This window comes from Rhynchophorus ferrugineus, unplaced genomic scaffold (genome assembly GCF_030347505.1).
Source record: "Rhynchophorus ferrugineus isolate W39M unplaced genomic scaffold, kcgeb_rfMv2 rfM11, whole genome shotgun sequence".
Taxonomy (NCBI): domain Eukaryota; kingdom Metazoa; phylum Arthropoda; class Insecta; order Coleoptera; family Curculionidae; genus Rhynchophorus; species Rhynchophorus ferrugineus.
Window position 1 is genome coordinate 24,974,849 of NW_027472590.1, and position 19,751 is coordinate 24,994,599.

The 19,751-nt window shown below is 33.7% G+C and overlaps 1 protein-coding gene across 2 annotated transcripts in view; it reads right to left on the reverse strand.

The window, feature by feature from the left end:
• The window catches only part of IP3K2 (Inositol 1,4,5-triphosphate kinase 2), a 243,300-nt gene that overhangs the window by 11,668 nt on the left and 211,881 nt on the right, over positions 1–19,751 (reverse strand). The window lies entirely within an intron of this gene.

The following is a 19,751-nucleotide window of genomic DNA, read 5'->3' on the forward strand; positions in this document are numbered from 1 at the left end:
ATCTATGGAACTATAAGAATAATGATAATTTAAATATGATCTTTAAATTACCTATTGCATATCATTAAAGATTTCAAGAATACATTTAATCATTGTTCTAGTTCCTTGGAACAAACGCTAATTTATTTCTAACAATCTAATAACTACTATCATCCAAATTTGTTCACTGGATGATGAGTCACTGTTACGGAAATATCCGGGGATTGAGTTCTCATCAGCTGACAAACTATTTGTTAATCATTTAATGGTGAAAAGGCATTGGTGTTTATATAGAGATACTGTCTGGCTTATAGCTTACAGCTCCACCATATAAAAGGTCAATTGAAAAGTCCCCCGCCTACCATTGTAAAATTTTTTTTGGCAAAATTAGTTTTTTCTATTCAACATAGTTCCCTTCAACGGTGATACACCGATTATAGCGACCCTCTAACTTTTCGATACCATATTTGTAGTATAATTTGTCCATTGCTTCAAAATAGGCCTCAGTTTCGGAGATCACCTCTTCATTCGACGAAAATTTCTTCCCAGCGAGCATCTTTTTGAGATCTGAGAACAGAAAATAGACGCTGGAGGGGGGGGGGAGGTCAGATCTGGATAATACGGCAGATGGATGGATTTTTGTCATCGTTTTCACTGAGTTGTGATACGGTGCATTGTCTTGGTGAAGCAGGGCTTTCTTTTTCTTCAAATGCGGTGCGATTTCGTCCTTCAGACGGTCCAATAACGTTATATAATAGTCGTTGTTGATGGTCCTTCCTTCTTCAAGGTAGTCAATGAAAATTATTCCATGCGCATCCCAAGATATAGACGCCATAACCTTGCCAGCTGACTGTTGCGCTTTCCCACGCTTTGGAGTGAGTTCATCGTGTGCAGTCCACTCGGATAACTGTCGATTGGACTGGCATGCTTCATTTCATTCATTCCAGTTATTACGCTTGATCATCTGCTCCGAATCATCAACTCGTCGTTGTTTTTGGTCAAAAGTGAGCGGCGGCACCCACTTTGCTCAAAGCTTTCTCATACACAAATATTCGTGAATGACATGATGTACACGTTCAGTTGATATCTTTAGAGTGTCTGCTATTTCACTCAATTTCAATTTACGATCATTCAAAATCATTTTGTGGATTTTTTAAATGTTTTCGTCGGTAATAATCTCTTTTGGGCGTCCACTGTGTTCACCGTCTTCGGTGCTCATTTCACCCACGTCTAAACTTAGCATACCAATTCCTGGGACAGTGTCCGGAAACTCGGCATCAAGCCAAGTTTTTGCTTCAACTGTATTGTTTCCCTTCAAAAAGCAATATTTTATCAACACGCGAAATTCCTTTTTATCCATTTTTTTCACGATAACAAAAGTAGCTTCACTCAAAATTCTATAATTTACAAACTAATGATCCGATAGCTGTTAAATTTATACACACATCTTTTGAGGGTTAGGGCTAACTAAAAAATATATGAATTTTCTGTTAGACCGGATACTTTTCAATTGATCTGTTATTTTGAAGCAAAGGACAAATCGTGGTACAAAAATGGTATCGAAAACTTGGAGGGTCATTATAATCAGTATATCACCCTTGAAGGGATTTATGTTGAATAAAAAACTATTTTTGCCAAAAAAATGTGTTTTAGTAGCATAGGGGACTTTTCAATTGACCTGTTAGGTTATTGTCGGTGAGCTAAACTCTTAATCCGCAGGTCTACCAGTTGTTTTTGTTTAAATATCTTGTCACCAATTTGACGCCTATTCCAGATTACTTGATTTTGGCGTTTTTCGTTTTATTATTTTCAGTACATAATACACAAGGCTATTAGGTCTAAAAATTCCTCCTGTATATAAGCTTTAACCGTGCCGAATTTCACGTCTTCAGGTGCTTGCGTCTTCCTCAAAAGGGAGGCAAAATTTTCGCTAAGCCGATTAATATATAGATAGTGATAAAATCAATAAAGAACAACAAATATATAGATATACAAATAAATGTAATGGCATGAACTGTTCTAACTTAAACGGTTAGTGTTATTACACGATGCAGGCGATACGCATATTGTTTAATGTAAACTGTTTACGGTTGATGTGCTCGGTTACATCATCGAATTAACGATGACGCTGTAAAATGTGTGCTTGTACTAGCAAAGTGCAAATAATTAGCATATTTTTGGTACAATAACAATATAAAGGGATGTGTACACGTACGATATAATTGGAAAGCGTTCGAAGTAAACATGTTTGATAGTAACTGTAGCATCGCACGTTTTTAATTAGCAAATATTCTACATAAACAATCTTGAAATATTATTTGCGACCAATATTAACTTAACGTTTTGGGTCAACAAGTCAAAAAATGTTAAATATTCAGTACACGTAAACAATATTATAGTGGGTATGGACTTGAGCATTCGGAGCTAATTTGCACAGAAAGTTCAAATGAACAGAACTGAATTCGGCGAACAGGTTTCAAAATTAGTTCAAAGTGGTAGTGCGCATGCACTTTGCTTTCTTCCAGTGTTTGCCATATAACTTTTGGCGCTATCACAAGACCGGATGCCTTCTGGGATGATTTCTAAGTTGGTCACTTCAGATAAACCGCTAGTTAAAGGGAACACTATATATATGCTGCATCGTAAATGCCGACCATATGGCAAAAAAATTGATTGGCCATGAGTACACTATTGTACCCGAAGGGCAATTACGATTATACCTGAACGCACAGGGTCTGCAGGCCAACGATTGATCAACAGAATTGGCCAAAAAATTATCAGAATCAAAACTAACAAGGATAACATATCAGCCATCAGAATTAGACAGAACTAAGAGCAAAAGAGGCAGTCAAGAGAGTTAAGATAATCAAAATTAAGAAGAAAGAAAAAGTATCAAGAATGAAAGTCAAGAATCAAGAACAGTAGAAAGTAAGGAATCAGTAAGTCATTTCCATCAAATTCATAATTCTTTTCACCATTACGTATCGATCTCTAACATCTTTAAATGTATATATTTTATATCATTCAGTTAAATAAACAAACACGTCTTTGTGCATTAGTTTTCTCTCCTTAACAACTGAACAACCAGAGAAAAATTCGACTCATGGCACCATGATTCTAACCAAAAATAGAGAAGCATTGCAGGTAATAATAAACCAGTTGCATATTACTTAAAAAAAAGATACGAACTCATCTTTCGCAGATCCAATACCCTTCGAAGACACGAGATATTTTAAATTATTGCAATGAAACACACCTTTCCTTTCTCTGGCTTTTTAGGTTCGTCCCTTTCCGATTCCCATTCGGAACTGAGATCGTCCGAACTGGGGTCTCCGTATTCCGCGTAAAACGGTACTTCCAGTAAACTTTTCTGGTACTGTTCGTAACCCGTAAAAGAGCCCCTGCGACCGCCCAAATTGGGACTGGCAGGGCTCTGGGGCGTTCCTGGGCTCCTGCTGCGCCGAATAGAGCCTCCTTTCCTGCGAAGAAACCTCGGCGACACCCTGGGGGAGGGACCAGGCGATACGTCGGTGGAGGCGGGCGACGGTGAGCGGGACGAAGATTTGGCGTGAAAGAAAACGTTCTCTGAAAGAAATTATTTATTGGTCGTTTTGTTTTTTCCTTTCTGTAGTTTGGATTAATTTTTTTTAATATATTATTTCCTGAATCTGTGAATTCTAGAAATTCTTGCAACATCGATGATATAACAGAATTTAATACAAAATCTATTACTGTAACGTTTTAAATCATTGTCGCATATACTTACTGCCATATTTTATAGTAGTTTTGAGAAATATATATATATATATATATATATATTATATACAGTAATGTGTCATGGATATTTGTGACGTCGAAATATTGTAATATTGCCGCATTAACTATGAGTTTTAGTTCAGTTTGGCTTTGACATACAAAAATATTCTAATCTAAATAAAATAATTGAACAAAAATGTCACCAAATATAATTTAATTATAGTATATCTAAAAACTACAGTTAATTATATAGCCACGATAACTTATAGGTAAGAGTTAAAACCTCTTATCTTATTATTATTAACATTAGTTATAATTACTACAGTTTATAAACCGGCAAATATTATTTTAGCCCTTTGATTATTTTGATAAATTTTAAGTAGTATATTGCCTTAAAAATTATTCAATTTTTAAAGGCATACAATAAGGCCAAGGAATATAAACTATTTGAATTTGTGTATCTTGAAACTTAAATATTTCAAAATGGTTCATTGTGGTATTCCTGGCAAGACCGTAACAAAAAAAGTGTAAAGACAACAAAAATTGATGGAAAAAGATAAAAGTTACAATAGCATTCGATTAGTTTTTGTTGGTCATTATATTTATTAATAATTAATTGGAGATATATTGCTGCTCGAGAAGGATTTTCCATCAAAAACTGTTTGGTTATGTGGAAGGAAGCGTTCTCAACCATAGTACCTTCAATTTGAGTGAACTCGATAAAACAAACAGAGGAAATAATTAATAAATGGTGGAATCGTGAACATGTTTTAGACAGATTAGAAATTAATAGTTTAGTGATTGAATTGGACAGTGAGTCGGAAAGTGAAAGTGCCTGAAGGAAACTTGTAGGATATGTGATAATGCTGTACAATGGTGGAAATTCCTGAGACAGAGTGATGAGAGAACAACTAAAGGTATGTACATAATTAATTGAATATAACTGTAGAAAAAGGTATAGTAGAGCGCGAAAGAGTTGTGTGCAAGATGTGATTGTAATTGTTCAAAATTAAACATGAGCATTAGGTTAGAACGTATAAGGAGAGAGTGAATACTAACTGTTTTGTAGATACGGTAAATGCATTATACATGATTCAGTGATTAATTTTATGAAGCACAATGGTGCACACATATAGTAGCAGAAAAAATAAAATATACAGTGATGTATGTTGCGGTTCCCCAATGTAATAATAAATCGATAAAAACTCATTGAAACGAACAAATTGGAAGTGAGTGAGTTAACAAGACCATTTTGAGGAACAGGGGATGGACAAAATGATTTGAACCCCCAATATATACACAATAAGTATTTATTAATAAGGTATTGAGCCACTATTGGCTTTTAAAATTACTGCAATTCTCGGCAGAATATATTCGTATAGTGTCTGGATGGTTTCGAACGGTGCGTTCTGCCATTCTTGTACCAAAACGCCCGCCAATTGCTTCAATTATTTAGGAGATGGTAATCTACTTTTTACTCTCTACTCTAACAATCTCTATTACGTTTCTATGATATTAAGCTCTGGAAATTATGCTGGCCAGCGAAGATTTTTGAGGAACAACGAAGAGAAATTTCGACAGACAAAAAAGCCAGCCGTATTCTTCAGAGCTTGCTCCTTCTGACAGCGTCAGAGCAGCTTCACTTCCAATAAAGATATCAAAAAATGGGTTGATTCGTGGATACCTTCAAACTATGAATCGTTTTCGAGATGTAATCCATAAAATGCATGAAAGATGGAGAAAGTAGCGGGTATCGATGGACAATACTTTGAATTAAATACATAGTATCGACTTTTCACGTTAAAGATTGAAATTTAACAAAAATCACTTAAAACTAATTGATAGGTAAAATATATGAAACTCTGGATATTTTAATGTTAAAGCATGAGAGAAATTATCATCAAACTCCTAGTTATCTTATAGATGGAGAAATCGCACAAGCATTCTTGGGCGAAAACAAAACAAAATATACATACTCGTGCAGAATTTTTGCCGTCATTTCAGTATCAATAATAATTTAACATCACAAATACATATTGAGTTAAAATATGTCGGACTTTAGTCGATTATTTGATATACGAATGGTACCGAGCCATATCTATTGACGTGTTAAACATTAAATATCACTGTTAACATTATCAGTTTAGGTCAGAAATTCATTAATTCTTTTTCGAACGACAATAACAATTAAATATATAAATCAACATTAACTTCTTTTTGCTTATAGGTGGTCCTTAGAATGAATAATAATTTGTAATTACAATTGTTCTTTTGGGTTTCGGTGAATGGAGGTAAAACGAAATGAAACGGTGGTGTTTACATTATGTGACCGTTATTTATTGACAATATAAAAAATGTACAAAATACAAAATGGGTAAAATAGATGGCAGCAGTATTACCTGAAGACGAGGCTTGGGCAGTCGATGGTGGCACGTCTAAACCAAACGATGGTCGGTTACTGAATGATGGAAATAGCCTTCAATAATATCTTAGATAAACGTCTCGGGGTTGCCAGCTATTCGCTATCGTGTTCCAGTTGTCGCTGCTGGCACCCCGCCCGTGTTCAACATCTGAGATTATATTTCTGGGTATTTTGTTGACCGTTATTCTATGATGTACAATTCGACATGCCTCAAGTTCGCTGCAGTTACAAAAATAAATCAATATAATATTGTTATATATAATTCAAGTTAACGGCTTGTATTTTAAGGCATCATTTTATCTATAGACAGTCCACTAAAACAATAATGCATGTCCTAGATGGTGTAGAATATATTTGCTACTAGAAACAGGAATGATTTTATTCCTAGAGCAGAGTGAATGTTTACCTTTAAGTCTGCCGTAGATATATGAACAAAAACATCGTTTTGTTTTGTTTTAAAAATATTTAAAAACTTGGACGAATCATCAGTTATTGTTATGGACAAATCATATAATTAAGGAATGGCTTGCAAAACATAAATTAAGTTTTGAAGGTCCGGAATTGTACGGTACGGTACGGTATAAGGTAATTGTTACTCGGTAAATAACAGGTCAATTGAAAAGTCCTCGGCCTACCATAGTATATAACATATTCCATATTCAACATAATTCCCTTCAAGGGTGATACACTGATTATAGCGACCCTCCAACTCTTAGATACCATTTTTGTAGTACCATTTGTCTCTTGCTTCAAAATAGGCCTCAGTTTCGGCGATCACCTCTTCATTCGACGAACATTTCTTCCCAGCGAGCATTCTTTTGAGATCTGAGAACAGCAAATAGTCGCTGAGGGTCAGATCTGGAGACTACGGTGGATGAGGAAGCAATTCGAAGCCACATTCATGGATTTTTGCCATCGTTTTCACTGACTTGTAATACGGTGCATTGTTTTCGTGAAGCAGAACTTTCTTTTTCTTCAAATGCGGCCGTTTTTCAGCGATTTTCTCCTTCAAACGAACCAATAACGCTATGTAATAGTCGCTGTTGATGGTCCTTCCTTTTTCAAGGCAGCCAGTGAAAATTATTCCATGCGCATCCCAAAATACAGATGCCATAACCTTGTCAGCCGACTATTGCGTTTTCCCACGCTTTGGAGCGGGTTCATCGTGTGCAGTCCACTCGGATTAGACTTGGAGTGAAGTGATGGAGCCATGTTTCATCCGTTGTCATATATCGACGCAAGACCTCGGGATTATTATGCTTAATCACCTTCAAATGCTGCTCCGAATTATCAACTCGTCATTGTTTTCAGTCAAAAGTAAGTTCGCGCGGCAACCACTTTCCAGAGAGCTTTCTCATATCCAAATATTTGTGAATGATATGATGTACAAGGTCAGTCTTTATCTTTAGAGTGTTTGCTTTTTCATTCAATCTCAATTTACGGTCATTCAAAGTCATTTTGTTGATTTTTTAAATGTTTTCTTCGGTAACAACCTCTTTTGGGGGCGTTCACCGTCTTCGATGCTCATTTCACCACGTCTAAACTTAGCATACCAATCCTTGATGGTTGATTTTCCTGGAGCAGTGTTCGGAAACTCGGCATCAAGCGAAATTTTTACTTCCACTGTATTTAGTCCCTTCAAAAAGCAATATGTTATCAACATGCGAAATTCTTTTTTATCAATGTTTTTCACAATAACAAAAGTTGCTTAACTCAAAATGATATAATTCACAAACTAATGATCCGACAGCTGGCAAATTTATACACGCACCTTTTGAGGGTTAGGTCTAACTAAAAAACATATGGATTTAATTCTAGTAGCGCCATCTATGTGTCAGGTTGGGGACTTTTCAATTAACCTGTTATTTAGCCGGTCCTCGTGCCTACAGGAATCAACTGTGAGGCGGCTTCGGTATAGTGTATTGGTAAGTCCAGAGGCAGTCCCACATAACCCGGTCCAACTTGTCACTCCACTGGCAAGTCTCCACAACCAGGTATGCGTAATGCATTCCACCGCCTGGTTTTAGGCCAGAACAAAAAAAAAGAGGACTAAATCCTGAGAACTTGAGTGATACTGTGTGATTCAGAGGTGTAAGGTGTGAGAACGGAATTATAGATTGTTACTATGTAGGCTATAGTGCGCAAAATTTAATAAGAATTTTTAGCAGTAAATAAATGTTTGGTCTAGATTAACTTTAATAATAAATACATTTTAAAAAATAAAATTGCTTTATATGGATACATTAACTAGAAATCAACAATGATGTCAGATCGGAAACTTATTGAGTGACGTGCTAATATATTAAATATATGCAGAATTTTGTTATAATTTCACAAGCACGCACGAAGTTCAGCTAATGATAACAAGAAAAAGATCGACGTTTACTTTTAGTGTTAAGTGCTCATAAAAATAAAAAGTTTATCCGGGATTTTTCATAAATATGTTCTTCCTATTTGGTTGCGTTTAGTACGTAGATACAATTACAATATATGTAATGCTCGTACAATAGGTCAAGGCCAGCTTGATAAAAATATATATAGTTCTACAACAGTGTAAATATATAAGCAACTAGCGTTTTTTTCTTTATTGCGTGGGTATTTTGGTTTATAATATATTATTTTCAAAACACCACAGGGTGAATATAAAAATAATGTAATTTTAAAAACAGATTTCCTCGTCGCTGTCGTAAATTAGTTTCGTAACTTCTTAGACAGAATCTAAATGAACGAAAATGCCTTACAAATGGTGTAAATATGCCATTGACGTCACTGGCGCCGAAACAGGTACACACATTTAAAAAGCACTTAGTCATATTGTAATTTCGTTCATACTTGAAGTTGTCGATAATGAAAAGTAAAAATAAGCAAAAGTTTTATCTTTTTGGTACTTTTTATCACCACATAAACGAAAAGTTCAATAAATCTACAGGATGTTGGTTTCAATTATATCTATACTTTAGAAAGTGTTTGTGTTAATGGAAATTTACAATATTGTTTGTTCCTTTTAAATTTATTTCCTGGGATTTTTGGTGATTGGACGTCGACTATTGTTATCCCTAGTTCTGTTTTAAAATAATCTGTATATGTTATAGTGGCAATTAATTCTGCTTTGGCTTTTCATTTTTATCATTTTAATCCACTGGAATCATAAAAAAATATTTTTTACTTATTAATTTTTTGGTATAAATAAAAAAGCCGCTAAAAGTCATCATCGTCATTAGCTGGTAGAAACTTATGGTGACCATGCTCTGATCTTAAAAACATGTGAGGCGTGGTTTCGAAAGTGGATCGAAGAAGTTTGAAGATGCGAAAGTGCAACATTTATTTGATGTCGTGGGTCGTCGGTTTGGATTGGGATCCAAACTCAAGAACATTTGGCAGAAGCGTTAAATGTGGCTCAAGAAACACGATTAGCGATCGATTACGATGGAGAAAATATGCTAAATAATATAAAAATATTTAAAAAAATAATATAAAAAATGGGTAAAATCCAAGAGATGGCAAGATGGGTGCCACATTAATTGAATGACAGGCAAATGGAAAATCGGAAAATCGTCTGAAATCATGGTTATCCCTTGGCGAAGCCGACTGATTGGCTCCAAGGCCCAATCTCCGTGTTTTGGACCAGATTGGCGTGGTGTTTTACGAACCGTTGAAACTTGATGAAACAGTTAATAGTGAACGCTATCGACTACAAATGATTAATTTGGAATATGCATTAATCGATAAACGTCCAGAATGGGCCCGAAGAAACGATAAGGTGATTTTACAGCGCGATGATGCACCGTCTCATAAATCAAAACCGGAGGGGAAGCACTTAAAGGGACATATTATCGTACCCGCCGTACTCTCTACACCTTGTCCTGTTGGACTATCAACTTTTCGCATTAATGTTACACGCGTTTGCGGAGCAGCACTTCGCCAACCGACGAATAGTTTTTGCTGAAGAGAGAGACAATTTTTTTGGAATTACACATATATTGCTTAAAAGATGGTAAAGATGTATTGAATCAAATGACCAATACAAAATTAAGTAGTTCTTTCAAAAAGACAACGGTAATGACTTTCCGGTACACCTGGTAGATTGGTAAAAACTCCAAATAACTTGTAGATTTTCATTCCAAGGCAGAAAAATGTGGTTAAATCTTGCAAGCCAGTATAGTTTGAACATTGGTAGTTTATAAACAGCTACAAAAACATTTTAGTGCAAGTACTGACTATTTTGAGTACATGTAATTATGTCTAATGTGTAATTAATGTAATATCGAACTAAATAATACTGCTGGTAATATTTGAGGTTAAGGGCCATGATAAACTCATTGGTCAGATTGTAATGACGAGACGTTAGAACAAGCTTAAGTTGCGCCTGCTGATGTTAGGGGTGTTAAGGCCCTGATAATACTCTTTTTTCACCTCCCAAAGCTTGTTGTTTTCTGTTAGATCCCATCTGAGTTGGTCCAAATGTCTAAAGATTCTAGTAGAGTGGTGCTTCATATTTAAAAATATGGAACGCTTCACGATTTTGCGTGTGATCCTTGCGTCCGAAGCGAGTACACCCAATAATATAGAAAAATATATTCAATATAATGTAACTGTAAATCTCTATAAATTCCTACGAGATTCGATTGTTGATCAGACAAAAGAAAATGGACTTCTAACTGAACTCTGAAATGAAAATTATTCACCGGAAATTGATCCACTAACCGTCGAGAAAGTTGATGAAACCCTTAAAAATATCGAAGTAGACTGTTATATTTCATTTTGTGATAAAACAGTTTTGATCCATCTACATAAAACTGCATACCAAACTGGAACTAATAGTAATAGTACTAATAGTACTAATAAACTCTGGGTGAGTGAAAACCTAATCCTTTTGTGAATAATTAACATTCTCAGTTATACTATCAAAACTAGATCCTTTTACTAAACATTGTGAAGTCGAGTTGTTTTTTCATAGACGTAGTAGGTAAATGTTTGAATAAAAGAAGTGTTAAATCTGACATTAAATAATTAACTTAGTCGTGTCAGTAATTAGACTGGAAGGATCTAAGATAAATAAGTATATTCGACGAATTTTCAAAAATAAATATGGAGTTAATAGTCGCTAATTGATGAGCATTGAGACACAGATACCCAAAAATCCAAGTGACTGGTTTCGCTAATACCTGTAAATATGTATATTATACATAAGTATTACGTCGTTTTTGCTACGCCACTGAGAATTCGATAAAATTCACACAATACCACATCATTATCGCTCTATCAACACTATCACCAAAAGACAGAGAATATTTTCATATTGGGATATCCGTTGCATAAAAACACTGCAAGCTCATACAAACAACATCCTCAAATAACTGTAAAAAACCAAACTTAATATTTCTAGAAACTTCTCTCTTACTGGTTAAACTGAAAACGTATCTAGACGTTGAATAAAACCAAACAGGAAGGTGTGTTACTTCATCGCTTGAATGGGATCCTGGATACAATAGTATAGTTAAATGTTATATATTTTGTTGTTCGTTAAAACGCGATAAAAAATACAATTATTACATCATTCCTACTATTCGAAATTTCATTGTAGATCATCAAAATCATTGTTATTATCACATAATAATAACCTCATGACAACAATTAGAGACAATATATATGTAATTTATAGTTTATTAGATCTGTTTGAATACATGATGTTGTTTTTAAAGGATTCTTTGCAACATTGGTAACTCAGTATACAAGTGTCATTCCATTTTGTGATAAAACAGTTTCGATCCATCTACATAAAACTGCCAAACTGGAACTAATAGTAATAGTGCAAATAAATTGTGGGTGACTGAAAACCTAATCCTTTTGTAAATAATTAATATTCTCAGTTATACTATCAAAACTAGATCCTTTTACCAAATATTGTGAAATCGAGTTGTTTTTTATAGACGTAGTAGGTAAATGTTTGAATAAAAGAAGTGTTAAATCTGACATTAAATAATTAATTTAGTCGTGTCAGTAATTAGATTGGATGGGTCTAAGATACATAAGTAGATTCCGCGAATTTTCAAAGATAGATATGAAGTTAATAGTCGCTAATTGATGCGCATTAGGGTCTATATACCCAAAAATTCAAGTGACTGGTTTTGCTAATACCTATAAATATGTATATTATACATAAGTATTACGTCGTTTTTACTACGCCACTGAGAATTCGATAAAATTCACACAATACCACATCATTATCGCTCTATCAACACTATCACCAGAAGACAGAGAATATTTTCATATTGGGATATTCGTTGCATAAAAACACTGCAAGCATTTATAAACAACATCCTCAAATAACTGTAAAAAACCAAACTTAATATTTCTAGAAACTTCTCTCTTACTGGTTAAACTGAAAACGTATCTAGACGTTGAATAAAACCAAACAGGAAGGTGTGTTACTTCATCGCTTGAATGAGATCCCGGATACAGTAGCATAGTTAAATGTTATATATTTTGTTGTTCGTTAAAACGCGCGCTTTGCAACATTGGGCCAAACTGGAACTAATAGTAATAGTGCAAATAAACTGTGGGTAACTGAAAACCTAATCCTTTTGTAAATAATTAATATTCTCAGTTATACTATCAAAACTAGATCCTTTTACCAAACATTGTGAAGTCGAGTTGTTTTTTCATAGACGTAGTAGGTAAATGTTTGAATAAAAGAAGTGTTAAATCTGACATTAAATAATTAACTTAGTCGTGTCAGTAATTAGACTGGATAGGTCTAAGATAAATAAGTAAATTCCACGAATTTTCAAAGATAAATATGGAGTTAATAGTCGCTAATTGATGAGCATTGAGACACAGATACCCAAAAATCCAAGTGACTGGTTTCGCTAATACCTGTAAATATGTATATTATACATTAGTATTACGTCGTTTTTGCTACGCCACTGAGAATTCGATAAAATTCACACAATACCACATCATTATCGCTCTATCAACACTATCATCAAAAGACAGAGAATATTTTCATATTGGGATATCCGTTGCATAAAAACACTGCAAGCATTTACAAATAACATCCTCAAATAACTGTAAAAAAACCAAACTTAATATTTCTAGAAACTTCTCTCTTACTGGTTAAACTGAAAACGTATCTAGACGTTGAATAAAACCAAACAGGAAGGTGTGTTACTTCATCGCTTGAATGGGATCCTGGATACAATAGTATAGTTAAATGTTATATATTTTATTGTTCGTTAAAACGCGCGCTTTGCAATATTGGGCCAAACTGGAACTAATAGTAATAGCGCAAATAAACTGTGGGTGACTGAAAACCTAATTCTTTTGTAAATAATTAACATTCTCAGTTATACTGTCAAAACTAGATCCTTTTACTAAACATTGTGAAATCGAGTTATTTTTTATAGACGTAGTAGGTAAATGTTTGAATAAAAAAAGTGTTAAATTTGACACTAAATAATTAACTTAGTCGTGTCAGTAATTAGACTGGATGGATCTAAGATAAATAAGTGGATTCGACGAATTTTCAAAGATAAATATGGAGTTAATAGTCGCTAATTGATGCGCATTGGGGTCTAGATACCCAAAAATAAAAAAAAGAGAATATTTTCATATTGGGATATCCGTTGCATAAAAACAGTGCAAGCATTTACAAACAACATCCTCAAATAACTGTAAAAAACCAAACTTAATATTTCTAGAAACTTCTCTCTTACTGGTTAAACTGAAAACGTATCTAGACGTTGAATAAAACCAAACAGGAAGGTGTGTTACTTCATCACTTGAATGGGATCCCGGATACAATAGCATAGTTAAATGTTATATATTTTTCTATTTACGTTACTTGTTATATGTATGAAAGAAACCAATCACAACAACAGAAATGTTGGCGATAAAAAATACAATTATTACATCATTCCTACTATTCGAAATATCATTGTAGATCATCAAAATAATTGTTATTATCACATAATAATAACCTCATTACAACAATTAGAGACAATATATATGTAATTTATACTTTATTAGATCTGTTTGAATATATGATGTTGTTTTTAAAGGATTATTTTATCTTAAATAGGTACTGGTAACATTATTATTATTTTTGTGAAGTGGTAACTCAGTATACAAGTGTCATTTCTCAATTGTATGGCGTTTCTTCTCATTCATAGTCATTGCAGTATTGTTGTAGATAGTATATAATTTCGTAGATAGTTTTATAATTTCATAATTTTTAACCGACTTTTGTGTCTAAAATAATCAAAGGGTAAGTAATGCTCATTCGGCGGGTAAGTTTGACGCGATTACCTCACATTTTCAACGTTTCACATGCCTCCAAGAATATGTAGAGAGAGACAAACGATGTTACCACACTCCATACTTTTCCAGAGAGACATAGCACATATTGTTGGTCTTTCAAAGAATGTCGTCAATGAATTAAAATTAAAACTGATAATAAAGAACCTGTTGAGGCCTCATTTGTTTTGTTTACTGTATATATTGTATATATAATTTTATTCTTTTTCCAGTTACTAAATTATATAGAAAATTATATTCAATATAATGTATCTGTAAATTTGTATATATTCCTGAACTCAGTGAAAATTAATCACCGGAAATTAAACCTCCCATTGTCTACTAAACCCTTAAAAATATCGAAGTAGACTGTTATATTTGATTTTGTGACATTGTTATGGAACTATACATCGACCATAAAACAGTGTTGGGCCATTTACATAAAACTGGATACCAAACTGGAACTAATAGTAATAGTACTAATGAAATCTGGGCGACTGAAAACATAATCCTTTTGTAAAAAGTTAACATTCTCAATTACATTATCAAGATCCTTTTACCAAACTATATTATGGATCCGTATTACGTCGCTTCTACTACGCCACTGACAATTCGATAAAATTCACACAAGACCACATCATTATAGCTCTATCAACACTGTCACCAAAAGACAGAGAATATTTTCATATTGGGATCATTTTCCTTGTCGGATTTTGCACTCTTGCCTAAGGACAATCATACGACCATGCCCTAGCAGGATTCGAACACGCAACTATCACAACGATAGGTGGACCGTCCTGTCGTTTTTACCACTGCGCCAACCAAGCCGGCAAGAAATAGAATTGAACAACTATTTTAAGTACTGGAAAAAACGTTGCTATACAGGAAAACTAAGAATATTGCGTTAGTTTTAAAAATCTAACTATTTTTTGACCGCTGTATAATAATGTTAACACATTCTTGATTTTCTATTAATTTCAATGATAATGAACCTATCCTATCCTAAACGATAGAGAAACTTTTAGTCTCTGTGATATTATGAAGAATAATACTTCACTGTTAAAACTGATATAATGGGCTTAAAGACAGGAATTAGACGTATATTGTGAAACGGATCAATTAACTCGAATGGGTAATAATGTTTCTAATGAGCGATCATTTGGCTATGGCGTAATATGACTGGATCAAAGATCTAAAAATAGTTCGTTCTTTTTTTTGCTCGTTCTACCAATTAAACTATAATTATTGAATAGGTGTAATGAATGTACAATTTCAATGTATACCATAATAATAATGGGTATATATTTTATATTAAGTGATTGCGTATATTTTTATCAGCGATATCTATTCGTAAAAATGCGAAGTATCGATGTAAGCACTGTTAAAAAGTTAACGTTCCTCTATATAAAATATGATAACAGTCATTCGGTGCACAGGTGTTAAAAATTATGAAAAAGATGTCGATTTTGATGCCAATGACGAAGAATGGTCTGAAGAAGTAAAAACGACTGGATGGACAACTTACTGGATGAGATATTGGTTCAATTAGTGAAAGATTTCTCAAGCAGCTTAGCACTTGACCAACATCTTGGTTTCGTTGCTTGTCGAGCAAAAACAGAAGAGTTTTGTAGCGACCTTGAGGCATGTAGAATTTTACATCGTGGAGTAACGGTCTACCAAATTCCCAGACATATAATCCTAGATGTTGAACACGTACGGGATGCCAGCAACACCAACTAGTAAACCAACGAATCTCCTGCAACCCCGAGACGGTAAGATTACTAAAAGGTAGTTTCATTCATGCAGTCACTGACCATAGTTCAGTTCAGACGTACCACCAGCGAATGCCCAAGTCTCTTCTTCAGGTAACACCGCTGTCATCCGTCTTATCTATTGGTATTTTCCATTTTTTATACAACTCCAATAAATAACAACATGTAAGCAACCACGGTTTCATTTCGTCTTAACTCCATTCATCGAGGCACATAATTTACACAAGTTTTCTGTAGCGTATAGTGATTGGCGATGATAAATGGGCCTTCTGCGATAATCGAAGAGCCATGGGTTAATTCGGGAGAATCATTCACATTGAAACCGAAACAGAATATTTTTGACCATAATGTCTTACTGTGCGTATGGTGGGACTACCAAGGTGTAAGGTACTTCCGTAAACATCTATAACTCCTAAAGTCAACTGAAAGCCTACAGAGGTTCGACTCGACGGAGACTAATGACATATTGTTACATAAAAAACAATCAATAGCGAATAACTTAAAAGTTGCAAAAGTTGTGAAAGGTTATAGCTTGAATGGGAAATACTACTGCACCCAGCAAACTCGCCAGAAGCTTGTGCTGTGAGTGTCACCCAAAACATATGTGTAGTGTAATCCGTCCCAGGCTATCTGGAAATCTATTTTTGGCTACTTGAATGGTGAACTAGTGAGATGGTTTTTACTGTTCAACCAGTCGGCTCTTCTTTCCATCGAATAAAATAATATTTTCAAGTTATTAATAGCTTTTTTACATAAGTTCGCTGGCGCAGTCTGTCGGATTTTGTGTCTTTTGAATTAAATCAATTAACCTGAAGCGAATTAATCAACAAGAAAAGAAGACAGGTCGATGTTGGATTGACAGTTTTCCGCGGTTACTCGAAGCGTTTTCTCGTATAGTTAAGTGTAGTTCAGGCAAAAATATCGCAGCTGAATCAGTAAGTTCACAAAAGGTGGATTGAAGGTGGTCAACGATACCTAGCCATAAATTATTCCAAGGAAGAAACACTTAAAAATCCGGACTACCAAATGCGGAATGAAGTTGCTCTGTATTAACATAGTTTACTGGAATTTGAACAGAAGCTTGCAGTTCAGGGTGAACGGCCACCAAATACTGACTGCAGTAGCTGAGTTTCTTAACCATAGACTATTGAATTCTAGAAAAAATTGGGTAGAAATAGTGCCACTTCGAAGATCTTCAAAGGCAAACTGATGGATAAAGGTGCAGGCGATACTCAAAAACGAGGGTTACCCTCAGGGTCTCTTTGTATCGCCGTTCAACCAGTCGCCTCTTCTTTCCGTTAAATAAAATAATATTTTCAAGTTAATTAATAGTTTTTTTTGTCTAAATACCCTCTCACATATTTTAACTTATGTATATAGTTCTTGGTAGTCACACGTTTATCTTGATAGCTATGAAATCATTTTAGTGGACTGTTGTTAAAATTTCCGGCCACAATGTACTGTAAATATTTCTTATCTATCCTATTTATTGTTATTGAAGTTACACACAATTTATAAAATAGCTAATATCCATGCTTTTCAATAATTTATAATATTTTAAAATGGTTCGAAATAGTGATATGATCAATTTATAATTATTTTATGGTTATATCTTTTTAATTGCCAAAACAATAAAAACGTCATACCGATATTTCAAAACAAGGTACTGCGAGATATTGCTGATGCTTCATGGTACATTCGTAACGACAATCTGCATAAAGCCCTGCAGATAGAAACCATCGATAACATTATTATGGACTATGCTCAAAGACATGAATAGAGGGACCGTACAATATTTTTTTAAGTAAAGCAGTGAAAATACTAATTTTTAACAATTTGATATAAAATATATATAGTTGTATTGTATTAATAGAATATTAAAGCAGGCGAGAAATAATATAAATAATTGTACCAAGACTTGAAGAATTAAAGTTAATCAAAGCAAAATAGGAAAATATTTAATTCCCTTGAAATCAAACAGTAACAATGAATAATGCTGTCATCGCAGAGTAACAATGCTAAGTACCTTGAGATGAACCTCGTAAAAAAGAACTGGAATTGAAATAGAAAAATGTTCTGATTACTTGCAAAAAAAATCTTAATTCTCCGTACATACTAGATTGATCTTGTATATACAAAATTTGAAACCGAATGTTTCGCCAAAAGAAAGTCCTATGAAGTTTCGTAGATATACCATTTGAATTAGTGGTGCATTGAAGGGTATTTAATGAAAAAACCAGCAGTGCCAATACGTGAACATTACTTCTGTAAAGACTAAGTAAGCACCGATGAGTTCTAGATATATACCTAGTCTTTAAGTTATTATATTAAATGACTAGCAACAATGTATTAAATTAAAAAAATTGTATAACATCTTGATAATAAGTCCTATTATTACCTTGATAATAAAATCATAATTCCTGGGTGAAAAACTGAAACATGTGACATCGGGAATGGTTGTCAGAAGCATCACAACGTCTCAGTCAATCTCTATCAAGCTTCACCAAGTTAATAAAGAGGTGATGACGTCATTTGTGAGTGTGACTTTTCTTCGACGTGATGAAAGACACGCCAACATCCTTTTCAACCGCATTAGTTGTTGACAGTAGAGGCTGTTAGCCCTAGCTTTCTGATATCACTAAACATTTAACACCTTTTTCCTGACACATGTTCCTCAACTCAATTGACAGTAACAATTCAAATATTATCTAAAAACCTAACATAATCTTAATTTTTACCATATATGTATAATTCTTCTGGTCGTGTGTATGTAATTGAAACGATTTGACCGATTTTGATGAAATTTTGTGTGTGTGTTTATGTGGACTCGAGAATGGTTTAGATTCACAACCCTGCGATAGGGTTCAGGATTTTTAAAAAAATCTTTTAAATATTTTTCGTTTATAACAGCATATCACAACAAAATCACCAATCGGATATTATTGTGATTTTCTTATAGCATTTCAAAAAATATAATATTCTGTAAAAATTAAAACTAACTAATTATACTATGGTTCTATTAAAAAAACATAAATATTTGTAATAAAACCAACAACAATATTTTTGCATTACTTCTTTTTCATATTGTAATTAATTAGTAATTAGTGTGAGAAGTATAAAGGACTGTATCTACAAGAAAGTTGTTATACATAATACATTTGTAGTATTGTATATTCAAATATGTGGTAATTTAGTAAATAGTTTATGGCATAGTTAGGGTTCATTATTTTATATCCTCTAATTTATAATTTAAAATTAATATTAAATTTTAAAATATATAAATGAATATAATATAAAAATTTAGTATTATGCTGTATTTTTCTTTTTACCTTCTCCAAAACGTTTCGTAAATTAAATTCATGTTCTTACTGTTTTTTTAAGTCATTTTTACTATATATACATATGTACAGTATATATAGCTTAACATAAAACTTATGAACGTTACTCTATTTTAATAACTAATACAGAGTATATTTTACGCCTCGAAGATTAACACTATGCCGACATGGGGCGCGCGCGCTAGCGCA